Here is a 12,968-nt window from a genome sequence, read left to right as displayed (position 1 = left end):
GAATGAAGGGACGGAGGCGGAGGGTGGAAGGCCCGGGGATTGAGCAGCGTCATGTTCAGCAGCCCCAGATGGGTGATTCATACCAGCCTCATCACTGGCAACAGACAGGACATCCAGGCCTTTATTACCTCCATCCATCACCATCACTTCATCAATCTGAGCTCCTGTGAGCCAGCTCTCCAACCGCTCCCCAAACACCCATCCCAGCGCGCTGCCGGACAGAGATTTACACCCACCCACCGACGCCGGCTCCCTCGCTCGCTTTAGCGCGCACACACACACACACAAACACACGCACACACACACACACACACACACACACACACACACACACACACACACACACACACACACACACACACACACACACACACACACACACACACACAAAGCAAGAGAGATGAGGCGCTGTTTGGGCGTCAGACGCGCACGCACGGGCCGAGACAGAGCGCGCGCGGCCTGTGTAGAGGCCGCTCTGCAGACGTGGTGGGAAGCTGTTCCCTAAGGGCCCAGCGATCGGATCCAGCCACATGATGCACCTGCTGCCGAGCAGCGTCAGCGCCGGTCCGGACGGATGCGCCGGGCTGCGGGAGGAGTCATTAAACACCCTCCCCATTAAATAAGACCCCCACGAATGATGGCGCACACACAAGGACGCAGCAGCCCGATCAGCGCCGCATCCATTGTAATCTGACCAAACAGCCGTGCGGTAAATGCCACCTTGTCGTGCTCCTGTTGAGAGGGGCTTTTTAAAAGCTGCGGTTTATCGAGGCGTCGCATTGATTTTGTCCCACACTTGGGAACACGACCAAAACGCAACACTGATGTGTTATTAGCCTCGAAAGTTTAAATGGCACACACACGCACACACACACACATGCACACACACACATGCACACACACACACATGCACACACACACACGCACGCACGCACGCACGCATACACACACACGCACGCACACGCTCATTTGTTTGTGTAATCAATCTCAGATCAGTTACTGTAGCTGCTTCCGACCCCCGGCAGCAGACGGAGCCTCAGACCTGACCCACGGCTTATTACTGATGCGAGGCAGGAAACTGAAGCCACTTCATGTGAAAAAGGACTTTATAAAAAGGTTAGAAATGTATTTCAGCCACATGTTGCACAGTCACTTAAATTGCAACCATGTACAATCTAAATGAGGATGTGGCTGCATGGACTTCATTCCCACTAAGATCAGTTCTTTCCAGTTGGACTGTTTAAATGCTTCACATTTTTGTTTAAGACCAAAGAACGAAAGCAACAACATCTGTTGATCCATTAGTTTAGTTTAGTTTACGTTCGCTCTAGTTACAGGTGAGCTGCGTTGCATTCAACCGTGCAGAGAGCAAAGAACGGAACAGTCCAGCGATGACGCTCCAAATTCCGCTTGAGAAACGATTCGCTCCGTGTTCACGCGATTAAATTGGCCGCTGATGAACTGTTTTCTCCTTCTTCATTCACAAATATAATTCCGGGTTTGAACTCTTTATGCTCACGCGCTGCAGAATGTTCTCACTTGAATAAATCATTGTTTCAGGTTAGTGCTGCGGTCCGCTATCCGGTCGGATCCACGGCCGCTTCGTCTGCTTGTGAAGGAGACGCGAAGGACGAAAAAGAAAACCAATCACTTCGGAACACTGTGTCATATTGATTTATGGCCGCTATTATAATCTGCTCTACCTGTTCCGTACATCCATGTAAACAGACCTTTGTCATAGTATATGATGTGACACAGAGGGTGTCATTAGAGAGCATGAATAAAGCCAAGTCGGGGGAGATAAATCAATGTTCTGCTGAGAGAAACATTTCACTCTGTGCCTTGTAACGATATTGATTTAGGCACCACATAGTGTTCCACCACTGGCTTTAATTTATTTGAAAAAGTTGAATACACTGAGATTTGTTTTGGCTTTTTGTGCCCGAACTATATTTTCTTTTATAAGATCCAGTGTCTCCAACAAAAGGCCCTGGATGAGAAAGCAGCAGTTTCTCGGGGGTGTTTACTGGCTTGACCACATGATGGGGGGGTTGAAGCAAAGGGCAGAACGCAGGGAGAGAGGGGGGAAAAGACGCTTTCAGCGTGAGTGTCCATCAGCGTTGATGTTTGGGCAGTGCTGGTTTCCGTGGTGACAAAGCGACGGGCAAATAGACTAAGAGACACGCTTTTGGGGGCAGCCTGGTTTTTGCACGTATTTTTGCACGGCGCGTCTGCGTCCGGGAGGAAGGAGGAACCGTGGCTCCTTATGTGGGGAACACCTCACATGCAGCGGGTGCGTCTCGCCCGCAGCTCTCCACGCTGGGATTCTGCAGAATTCCAAAAGCAAATGTTGGTTCTGCAGTGAATTCAGTGTGCGGCTTATGCTCACGGACGGGGGAATTTCTTTTTTTTTTTTTTTTTTTTTTTTTGCAGGGGCAGATTTGAGATCATTATACAAATGATATGGTTTCATCTCCTCGCCGCCGTCTTGCAGTTCTGATTGGGGCGACAAATGAGTGCGTGCGGGTGTGCGTGGAAGTGTGTGGCAGCCTTATCGCTTCCTCATTCAAGTCATGTCACAGGCCAGACACTCCATTGTCAGGAGGGGCTTTCATCCGCTGACTTCAGATGTGCCTGTCAACCAGTCCAATTATACAGAGAGAAATAGGTATTGTTACACTCTGGGGATTGATTCAAGACAAAATAGAAAAGCGAGGAGAACACTACACAGTCATCTACGGCGGCGTGCGACTCGCCCGCAGTCGCACACGCTCCGATTCGAAATCACATGGACCAACGACTTCAATATCTCGGTGATAACAAACCCCTGCGAGTTAACACGACCTCAGTCCGGTCCGCAGCCGGGAGCGTCTGGCTGGTGGGTTACAGTAATTTGAAACGGTGAGGGATGGAGGGCTGCGCCTCGGCCTCGGCGCCGCCGTCAGGGCGGTGGACCGGCTTTTTATGGAGATAACTCCGGAGCTGATGGAGCCGCTCAGCAACCGTGGGCTTAAGGCGACTTCAACCTGCTGCTGAGAGAGGTTCAGAGCCACTCAAGCATCAGTCAGCATCACTGACATGAGCAGTCTCGATTCACCACCTTCTGCTCTTTTAACCCCCTTCCCCCTTCTCTCTCTCTCTCTTAAAAACCCTGAAAAGATGTCAAGAACCTCCACTTACCTCCAGCCATTCATGGGGAACCGCTCCAATTTATTTATTACCTGCCCACACACTCAGGCCGCTGTGTTACTCATTGTCAGGCGTCCTCGGAACCGCAGAGAGCCGCCGCGGCGGTGGGAACGCCTGGGATTTGGTGCGAACAGCTGTGTGGTTCAGGAAAAGTGTGCCGTTATCCTCCCAGGCCGCGCTGCGGAGGCGCCGCGTTACGGGCACGGTGAGTGATTATGGAGGGGAACGAGAGTTCAGCCGCGCTCGGATCATCCGTCATTTCATTAGGTTTGTCAGGTGCATCCTTGTTTATACACCAGAGTTGTGACAGCTCAAGATGGCAGACGTCTCAGTTTAGACAATCCCCTTATGCGTAGTCAACCTTGCGTCTCAGCCGAGCCTCCAGTGTCCTTGCTCCTGATACTGATTCACTGATGTGGAACACAGTTGGCTGAGATGCTGGAGGGCACGGGGAGAAGGGATTTGCTCCTCGGCTAAGTCCTTTCTCTGTGTCGATTCCTACTGGGCCACGAAAGGAGATTTAAACTCTTATATATACAGTCTCAAGCACCCCCCCCCCCATCCAGACACACACACACACACACACACACACACACACACACACACACACACACACACACACACACACACACACACACACACACCACTGCTTTCCTGCCATCAATCTCCTAAATCCACCCAGGTTGTTTTGAAAGTGATAAATTCAGTCATTTAATATCCATAATTAATAATTTATATCACGCAGCGCGCCACAGATTTAGATTAGGTAGTATTTTATCTGGCTAATAGTCGTACCCTTGAAGGTCACTCCTGAGTCTTTCTCATTATTGCTTCCTGATTTGGAATTTAATACAGCTGTGCAATAGCCCACAGATGTGCGAGCGGATGACACTCGAGGGTGGAAGAGAAAAGAAAAGCATCTGAGGAGCGATTCAGGGGTTTAACGGGGCTCTTCCGTCTGTGTGGCTGCTGCTACAGACATGTGGCGCGGTGGATAAACTGGGGCTGTTTCCATCCGTTAGATAAAAAAGTGAAATAAGCTTGTCATGAATTAACATCTTCATCCAGAATAGTTATTTTTAATCGGTGTATTTTTAAACCACAACATGTTGCTGGGAGCGTGTGAAGTGCGCTGTGAGATGCACTGGCAGCTCCCCCAGTCTTCACCTAACGCAGTGTGTAACTCAATTAAAACTTAAAACAAAGCAGCATTTTGATGGAAACTGAATCAGCACATATTGTTGTTGGCATCGCCGTTAAAGTAACAACAGTGTTATTTTTGGTGAGCTGCTACAGAGCCATTAGTCAAAAGTTAAACAACTTAGTGCTGACGGCCAATGAGAAGTGAAGAGCGGAGGCTTTCCCTGATGTAGAGAAACCGGCTGTGTGGGTTTTTTCCTTTTCTCTTTTTGTAGTGAATAAATGTAAGTGAACCAAGTTATCTCGCTGTCATCCCCCCCTCCCCTCCCTGAGCCTGTCTTTCTCCTCGCTGTGTGTCTCTGAAACACACACACACACACACACACACACACATCTCTCTCTCTCCCGCACAAAGGAGGGAAAGTGTCACTATGGAAACAAGGAGGCGAGATTCTAAAAGCTACCTCTTGAGACGAGAGTTAAAACAACAAAAAGGAGTCCACACATTGTGAGTGGCATGAAAGCGGCAAGATACACAGCATGTATAGGTTTTCCCGCCTGCTCTGCTGCCGCGGATGTCATCATCAAGCCGCCTTGTCAGCCTTAATCCCTGCGTTATTGCCTTTACCAGCGCGTAAACGTCTGCTTCTATGTGCTCACGTGTGCAGTGTGTGTATTATAATAAGCTCTGCTGCCTTTGTGTTTTACTGCCGTGCCTATAGCTAGATGCATGTGTCTCTGTGTGCGTGTGTGCGTGTGTGTGGGGAGGGGGGTGTCTAGGTGTAACTTGCGCCACACATTTCTTTAATAGGGCTAATCCATTTTAATCCCACCTGCCACTGTTACCTTACAATGATGAATGTAAGCCTAAATGAGTTGAGACGCAGAGAAATGCCCGCGGGAGGAGAGGAGGAGGCTGGGAGGTAGATGTAAGTCTCTGCATGTGTGTGTGTGTGTTGGTGTTTGTCAGCGTGTAGACTCGTCTGCCTGTGCTTGTGCTTGTGTGTGTGTGTGTGCGTGTAAGACCGTGCGCGTGTGTTTATTAAGGTTTCTGCAGCAGCTGAAACAGGTTTTTCCTCCCCGCTCCGTTCAAGGCTATTTTCTGTGGGCCTGCAGGGTCACTGCTGTCCTTAGTGATGTCTCCTTCAGCTGTAATCAGCACCATGGACAGCAACACCGATCGCCACCACTGCAGGCACCACAGCAGGCATCTATCTCAATAGACTCGGAGAAGCTCCCTCCGCTTAGCGCCGCCGCCTTTTCATTCCCGCTGATCTAAAAGAATTGGATAGGTGAGAGCAGGCTGCCCATTAGGCTTCAGCCTGGCCGTGCTCCTCCAGTGCTTGATCTCTAACGGGGATAGGAATGAGATGTAGAGGGAATGAGGAAGTGGAGAAGCTAATTGTGGATGACCTGCAGGCAATCACATCTATTCATAAAATCTCTAATGGAACATTTTTGGCGAAGTTTCCTACGAGATGAGATTCGATTCACATGCTCGATATGAAAAATACAGGCTTAAATAAAAAAAAAAAAAAAACACAACCGCTTCAAGTAGTTCTAGTTTAGCACTTGTTACAGTTTTAGTTCCCACATTTCTTATGTGTGGTGGCTTTGAAAAATAGTAACGATGTGTGGAAGCAAATGAAAACGGCGAAGAGAGTTTAAAAAAAGAGCAGAGGAGGGAGAGCGAGGAGGAGTATAGCCTACTACTGTACGGAGTGAGTGAGTGAGTTAAGAGGGAGAGATAGGGAGAGCGAGACGGAGAGAGAGGGAGCGAGCGAGCGAGAGAGAGAGAGAGAGAGGGTGCAGATAGCGGGAGGGGAAAACCTCCTCTCTGAAAGGGATGATGTCAGTCTCTGCAGCTGAGCCCTGGTCCCCGACGCGATAGGGTGAAGGCTCTGTCCTCAAGAAACAGGCTGGCAGGCACATCCAGCAAGAGGGAGGCAGAGGTGAGAGACATAGAGAGGAGACGCAGGCAGGAGTCTGGTCAATGAAATCCTGCAGGTACGTATCACACGTTATCATCCGTCTCTGACTTCATTCATTAGTGCCTTTTGTTAGCGCCTGCCATCCCCGTTTAAAACGCTGCCAGCGGCTCGTTTGTTCAAAGTCATTATCAGGTTTTTAGTATGTGTCACGGCGGAACCTCGGGAGTGTTTCCGTGTTTGTGTGTGTGTGTGTGTGTGTGTGTGTGTGTGTGTGTACACATCCCAGGTTGTCTGCGTAAATTTGCGTGGGTGTGTATATTTTAGTGGGGGTGTGGAAGGAGCGTGCTCACAGTAGATGCATGCGAGTGTGCGCGCGCACACACACACACACACACACACACACACACACACACACACACACACACACACACACACACACACACACACACACACAGAGTGGAAAGTTTTTAATGAAGAGGGGAAACTGCTGTATCCAGCCCTCTGGGGAGGAAAACAGCTTCAATTATTCAAATCCAAATCAGATGTGGGGTCTCCAGAGCGCAGGGCATGACAGAGATTTGAGATTAGCGTGTAGGGATTTGGGGCCAAGATAACCTATTGACATGCATGGGGGTGGGGGGGGGGGGCTCCTTTGTCTGTTGCGTCATTGTTGTAGAGCTCTTCCTCTGTCTGCATGCGAGATTTGACAGGTTTAAAGCGGTGCCTTGTGGGATGCTGGTGGTCAGACAGGTGACATCGCTGTGGTGAGTCATCCTGTAACTGCTGCCACTTACACCTCTGTTTCCCGCTTCGGATCTCAGGTTTGCCTATGCACAAGAACTGGTGTCGCTGTCAAACGTCCCCCCATGGCACAACTTCATACGCGTGTGTGTGTGTGTGTGTATTATGTGGGGAGGATAGATTTTCTATTGTGTTATTAGCTGAATGCTACAGGCTGACAGATAAGAGCACGTGCAGGGTGACTTTCAGCAGGCAACACCTAAAGATGGCACTCACAGTGTGTGTGTGTGTGTGTGTGTGTGTGTGTGTGTGTGTGTGTGTCTCCTCACCTTTGTCTGTCTGATGGACCCACAGGCTATCAGACAAAATAAAGTGCAGGTCACGGGCGCATTCCACCAGCAGCCATCCATTTACACACTCAGGCTGTTGGCGTGCCACTCAATTAGTCACAGCGTGGATTACGCTCCACGAGGGGCTCGGGGAGAGAATCACACCGGCAATCTAATTTTGTGCCACATCAAATGTCAGCGTAGATCCCTCAGATTCCCTGCGATAAGCACGGAGACGGCGGCAGCAGAGGCGGAGGGAGGCGCACAGGTGGAGGAGGGGGGGACGACGAAGTTCTAGAGGAGAGATAATAAGGGCTGTATAGGAGCAAAGGGAGCCTCAAAGGGAGGAGAGCAGCGTGGCCAGCAGACGAAAGGTCAGTTTTCACTGTGCTCGGTCCATGCGCAGTATGGGGAAAAAAAAAAAATTCAGTCACGTATATGCGCGACTGCGGCGCGTCTGGTTTTCAAAATGCCACGCTAGAATGCATTCGGGTAGAAGCTGTTGGGAGCTCCTTGCGTGTAATTAGCAGCGGGGGGGGGCGCGCGTCACAGAAACTTTCTCTTAAAATCACCTGTGCGCGTGCGCGCCCGCGGCTCCGCGGCCGCCGACCGACAGGCTCTGCCTTTGTTTGCACAGCCTCCGCGCGGCGCCGCCACATTTATTCCTGTAAACCTGCCACATCAAACGGCTCCCTGCACCTATTGTGTGCAGCCCGTTCCCTCGCCGACGGCGGCGGCTAATGGCTGAGCGGATAAAGCCTCCGTCGGCAGGCAGGGACCTCGACTTCCTGCCGAGAAGCCGTTAATTAGCAAATCCAAAGAGCGCTCGATTTTAATTTTTCCTCCTCCGTATTGCCTCTTCCTCGCTGTGATTTCACTTTATCTGTCCGTTTGCTTAGTAATTCATTTTGATGTTACTACTGACCCAGTTCCTTTGACTCCTATTTCAGGTGCCAGTCTACTGGGAGTCTAGTCTCCCTGCATAGGTTTCCTCCTGCCAGCGTTCCCATTTGAGGATTTTAAAGGGGCTGCAGACTGTGTTTTCACGGTTGTCAGGCAAAATTGGTTTGATGTCTTGATTTCAAAGACTCCTTTGTTCACACCAGTGAAACATGTTTATGTTGAATTATTCATACACTTCCACTCTGCTGAACACAAATAATTTCTGATATTATCCCAGTGGATATTCATCACCATCTCACCTCTGTGTGTGTGTGTACAGAGAGGGAAGCTCAGGCACTCCCTCCCTCCCTCCATCTATCTATTTATCTCTCCTCGATGGCTGCAGCCTCGCGTTCCCCACAGGGGCGACCCGAGTGGCCGCTCAGCCCGTGTGCCATTACTGCTGACCAGTAGCCTATTACTATCTGCCCCTGATCTGCTGACCTCCCTGAGAGGCGAGCAACAGAATGCTCCGCGGCGAAAAGGGGGGAGGGAGCAACGTGTGCAGGAGACAGGAAGAGGGAGGCAACGGGGGAGAGCAGGTGGAAAGGTGAGGGGGCAAAAGGGGAGGATTGGAGGGAAATAAATGGAGAAACGAAGTGAGGTGAACAAGTGGGGAGGCACCGGGGAGGAGGGGGTGGAGGGAGAAAATGGGGAGAGACAGGAGCCAGAATGGGGAGAGGTGGTGAACGGGTGAGAGGGAAATTGATGAAGAATAGGCAAGAAAAGCAGGAGGGAAGGTAAAGCGGGAGAATGAGGGTGGTGGCAGAGGGAAATAGATGAAGGGAAGAAAGTCGGAGATCAAATGAGGAAGGGAGGGAGGCGCGGAAATGGAGTGAGAAGAAGAGAAAAGAGACGCTATTTCGGGACCATACTTACTGATAATGTCACTCTACTTCAAAGTGCAAAGCGCTCCTGTCATGCTCCTGCATGACTGTGCCCCTGGAGAATCTCCTCATAGATCATGTGATAAAAGGATGCCTGACAGTAGGGTGTGCGTGGGGCTCCCACTCGCTCCGTGTGACACGTTCTGAGCTAAACTGTGACAAAGCGTGCTCGTGTCTCGGCTCTAATTATGTGTTAATCAACACACAGCTGCCGGCCGCGGGACCCGGAGGACGCACACAGGTGCACGGAGACCGGAGCGCGCCACGTGGATCAGGTAAAAAAAAAAAAAAAAAAAAAAAACTCGAGTGGAGGTTTAGAGACGAAGCGGTTCAGCGCCGGAGCCACGCGGAAATGCGTGGTAGAAAACAAGGTCAAGGCGCGGAGCGGCATCCGTAGGAGCTCGTGCCGCTGTTGTGTTGGGTCTGACGCGTTAATTACGGTCGCGCGTGTCACGTGTCACCACAGTTATCTATCGCGCAGCCTCGGGGCTCAGCGCTCATCGCTTAATCCCTCGCTGGCCAGGATTCCTGCAGCGTAATGAACTTAATCTCATCTCGGAGAATGAGCCATGCATCATCTGTCTAATTAAATATTTGACTAAATTAATGATTTTTTGAATGCACAATTTTCAAATCCTCACAAAGCGGAGACTCGGGGAGGGCAAGTATTTCACATTTGTGGCACTAAGACGCTCAGTTGCACATATTGTAGGTTGATCCCTTTTAATTCCGTGTTGACGCTGCCGCTAATCACAGCGGGAGCACGCAGCCTCAGCGTCACATCATCATCCATCGCCGCACTCTGACCTCATCGTCCGCGTGACGCCGCGCGGATCTGCAAAACGTGAAGCGACGGCGCTCCACGCAGCCGCGGCACGTTTGATCACGGGACGAGCCGCTTTGATATCCCCCTGTTGACTCTCAACAATACATCAGTGGCGTCTTTGAAGCGGCACGTCAGCGGAGAGCAACATGAAAGGCCAATAGCGAGGTGTTCCCCTGCCATTAGCATTTCATACAGCGCCAGTCAAAGTTTAGTTCTCATAATTAGGCCCCTGCAGGATTTAATGTGATCTGTCCGGCTGCTGATACTGAAGATGTCAGGCATGACTGTAGAAATGCACAACAGCGTAATTCTGATGAATTAGAGGACGACCTGTCCTCAGACCTGTATTAAGCCAAAGCAAGTGTGAGGTAACACACACACACATCACATAATACACAAAATATCTAGAGATTTATGATGGATTCATAACAGGAGCAGCCACTAACTTATGATAATGATAATTGTGAATCACATTTGTATCACAATTTGCCATTTTGGTACCATCAGTACTTAATTCAGGTAATTAAAACACTGTTCTGTCAAAATACAGTTCAGTAAAAGTAGTGTTAATTCATGAGGCACTCTGTAAGAACCGATGATCACATCTGGATTCTGTGCACTAATGATAACTAATGGGGATGACAGCTCGTCATCAGGAAAGCGGCCTAACTGTTATCGTCCTGTCGCACATCAGCGCGCGGGCCCTCGCGAATTCCCGGCCGTCTCCCGCGGAAGAAACGCTGACGCAGACAGTGGAAGCGAACGGCGCAGGTCAGTAATTCACCGACGGGCGCCGCGCGTCGCTTTATTTTCAGCTGTCATCAGTGAGGCCAAAAAATACGGCGCCGGCGCTCGCTGCCAAACCAGTATTCCCACTAAATTAATTAGAGAAAGTTATTCTGCGACAACACTGCGGTCTTGTTTTCGCCACACTTCCTCTGAAAGTCTGCCACGGTCTCTCAAGATGGTGTTAGAATAAACACAGGGACTAATGGTTGTTTACTGTGTTTACTGACAGCAGCAGCATGTTCATAACAACCCTTGTCATTAAAAATAGGCCTCGTGACCATAACCTCGAGACGCATTATGGAGATGGAGAGTTTTTACTGCAGGCCGCTGGACATGTTGCATGTATGTAGAGATGTGCTCTATTAAAAGCAGCCACGATTCTGCATTCGGTGTACTGTGTGAACTCCAGTCTGCTTTCTGTCCTCCCTCCTCTGTTGCTGCTTCCTCTCAGGTCTCCCGGCGGTTCAGGGCCGATGTCGGAGCCCTCCTCCCCCGCCTCCCGTTCACCTCCGTGTACTATGGCTTTTTATTCCTATGTGATGATGAACAGCGTTCGTGTAGGAATTAAAGCCACTATACACGCGGTGAGAGAGCAGCGCCGGCGTGAGCGGACCCCCCCCCCCCCTCCTCCTCCTCCTCCCTCTCCTCCTCTCCGCCCGATGCTCGACAGAGACTAACATATGGTTGGATAAATGCAACTGTCTTTGGAGTGTCTCCCTGTAGTAAAGCTACGTTTGTGCTCGTCTTTCAAATGACGAGTGCGCCCGTTGAAGTGCCGATCTGAAGACGGAGAAGCGAAGTCGGCCCTTGTTGTGTGTGTGTGTGTGTGTGTGTGTGCGTGCACCTTTTTTTTTTTTTTTATTTTATTTTTCGCCTCCAGGCACAAGCGGCTTCCACTGTTCCCAGTGTTTGATGCATGCAGTGACAGCTGCAGTCCGCGGGGATGGAAGCTGGAACATTTACAAAATACGTCGCGAACAAAGGAAGAAGGGAGCAAGTAGAGACCAATACAGATCTTTAATAATCAACTATAAAAGAGGCACTTAGTGAACCACTTTACACCTTGCGAGAGGCGCCGCACCTTGCTTTCTTCTCACGCTGATTCTTTTCTGCACATTATTAAAATAAAACTTTGACATGACGCATTACACAAAACAATAACCTACCTACAATATCATACAATGAAAGATACATACAGTATAAACAAGATAAAGCACCTTTGTTGTCTTAGTAAATACTATCCATAATTAAACAGCTGGAGTTACAGACACAGATGTTTGAGTTTGTGATTTGTGTGGTATTATCAGTGCATGGGAAGAACTCCGAATACAGGTCAGAGGAGCGCGCTTGTCCTCGTATGCGCCTGAGTTTATACGTTGGAAGTGTTTCGTGATCTCAATACGTGTGTGCATATGAAAGTACTTGGTAGATTTACACAGTATCCTTAATAAACTACAGAGAACCAGTAAAAAAAAACAAAAACAGTTGGATGAATGTACCGTGACTGCTACAGATCTCCTGTTCCCATCAGAGGACATTGGCATTCACATTACAATGAAACACAACGTAGCACCAGGTAATGTTTATACAAAAGGCTATACTATGATGGATGTCAACGCAGTACAGTAACATGACACAATAATACAAACTGTATATGTTGGAAGCATGTACAAAAGGTGCACAGACATCAGTCCAGGTCGGTTGTAACATCCTCGGCCTTTTTGTAGACAGACTTAAACTGATACAAATCATGGTATAAATGCAACACGAACATGCATTTCTTAGAAGGACATATTTTACTGTGGTTTCAAGTATTTTCTTTCCTTTTTTTACGTGAATGAAATATCACCTCTGAAACAGATGATATCCAACAAAAGGAGAAGCAAAACAAGTCCTATGGTTTTTTCCATACTCGCATGTTGGTTTTCATCACAAACCTAATATCTGCCATTCGTCCTCACATTTGTGTAGTTAAGACCACGTACAAGGAGACATAAAGTGACTATGTAAATATTTTAAAGACATAATTTCACAGAAGACGAGCTGTGCAATCGTATTCACCGTCATGACTTTAAACATTTAGAACTGAAATGTACAGTCTCTTATTCACAGATCCCCTCAAAGCCCCATTCAGTTAATAGATTCTGACGTGTCCTTCCTCAGAGGAATCTTGAAGCTGGTGAGTTTCTGGCCA

General features: G+C 49.2%; 1 protein-coding gene and 1 long non-coding RNA gene across 2 annotated transcripts in view; one reads left to right on the top strand and one right to left on the bottom strand.

The window, feature by feature from the left end:
- sspn (sarcospan (Kras oncogene-associated gene)) overlaps window positions 1-12,968 on the bottom strand; it is an 80,808-nt gene that overhangs the window by 33,049 nt on the left and 34,791 nt on the right. The gene's annotated exons all lie outside the window — the stretch shown is intronic.
- Window positions 5,537-12,042, top strand: LOC114857098 (uncharacterized). The gene is made up of 2 exons (XR_003786173.2): window positions 5,537-8,822; window positions 9,368-12,042. It is a non-coding gene; the product is annotated as an uncharacterized LOC114857098 (long non-coding RNA).

Source organism: Betta splendens, chromosome 6 (genome assembly GCF_900634795.4).
Source record: "Betta splendens chromosome 6, fBetSpl5.4, whole genome shotgun sequence".
Lineage (NCBI taxonomy): Eukaryota > Metazoa > Chordata > Actinopteri > Anabantiformes > Osphronemidae > Betta > Betta splendens.
The sequence above is the reverse complement of the archived record's forward strand: the minus strand, read 5'-3'. Positions and strand labels throughout refer to the sequence as shown.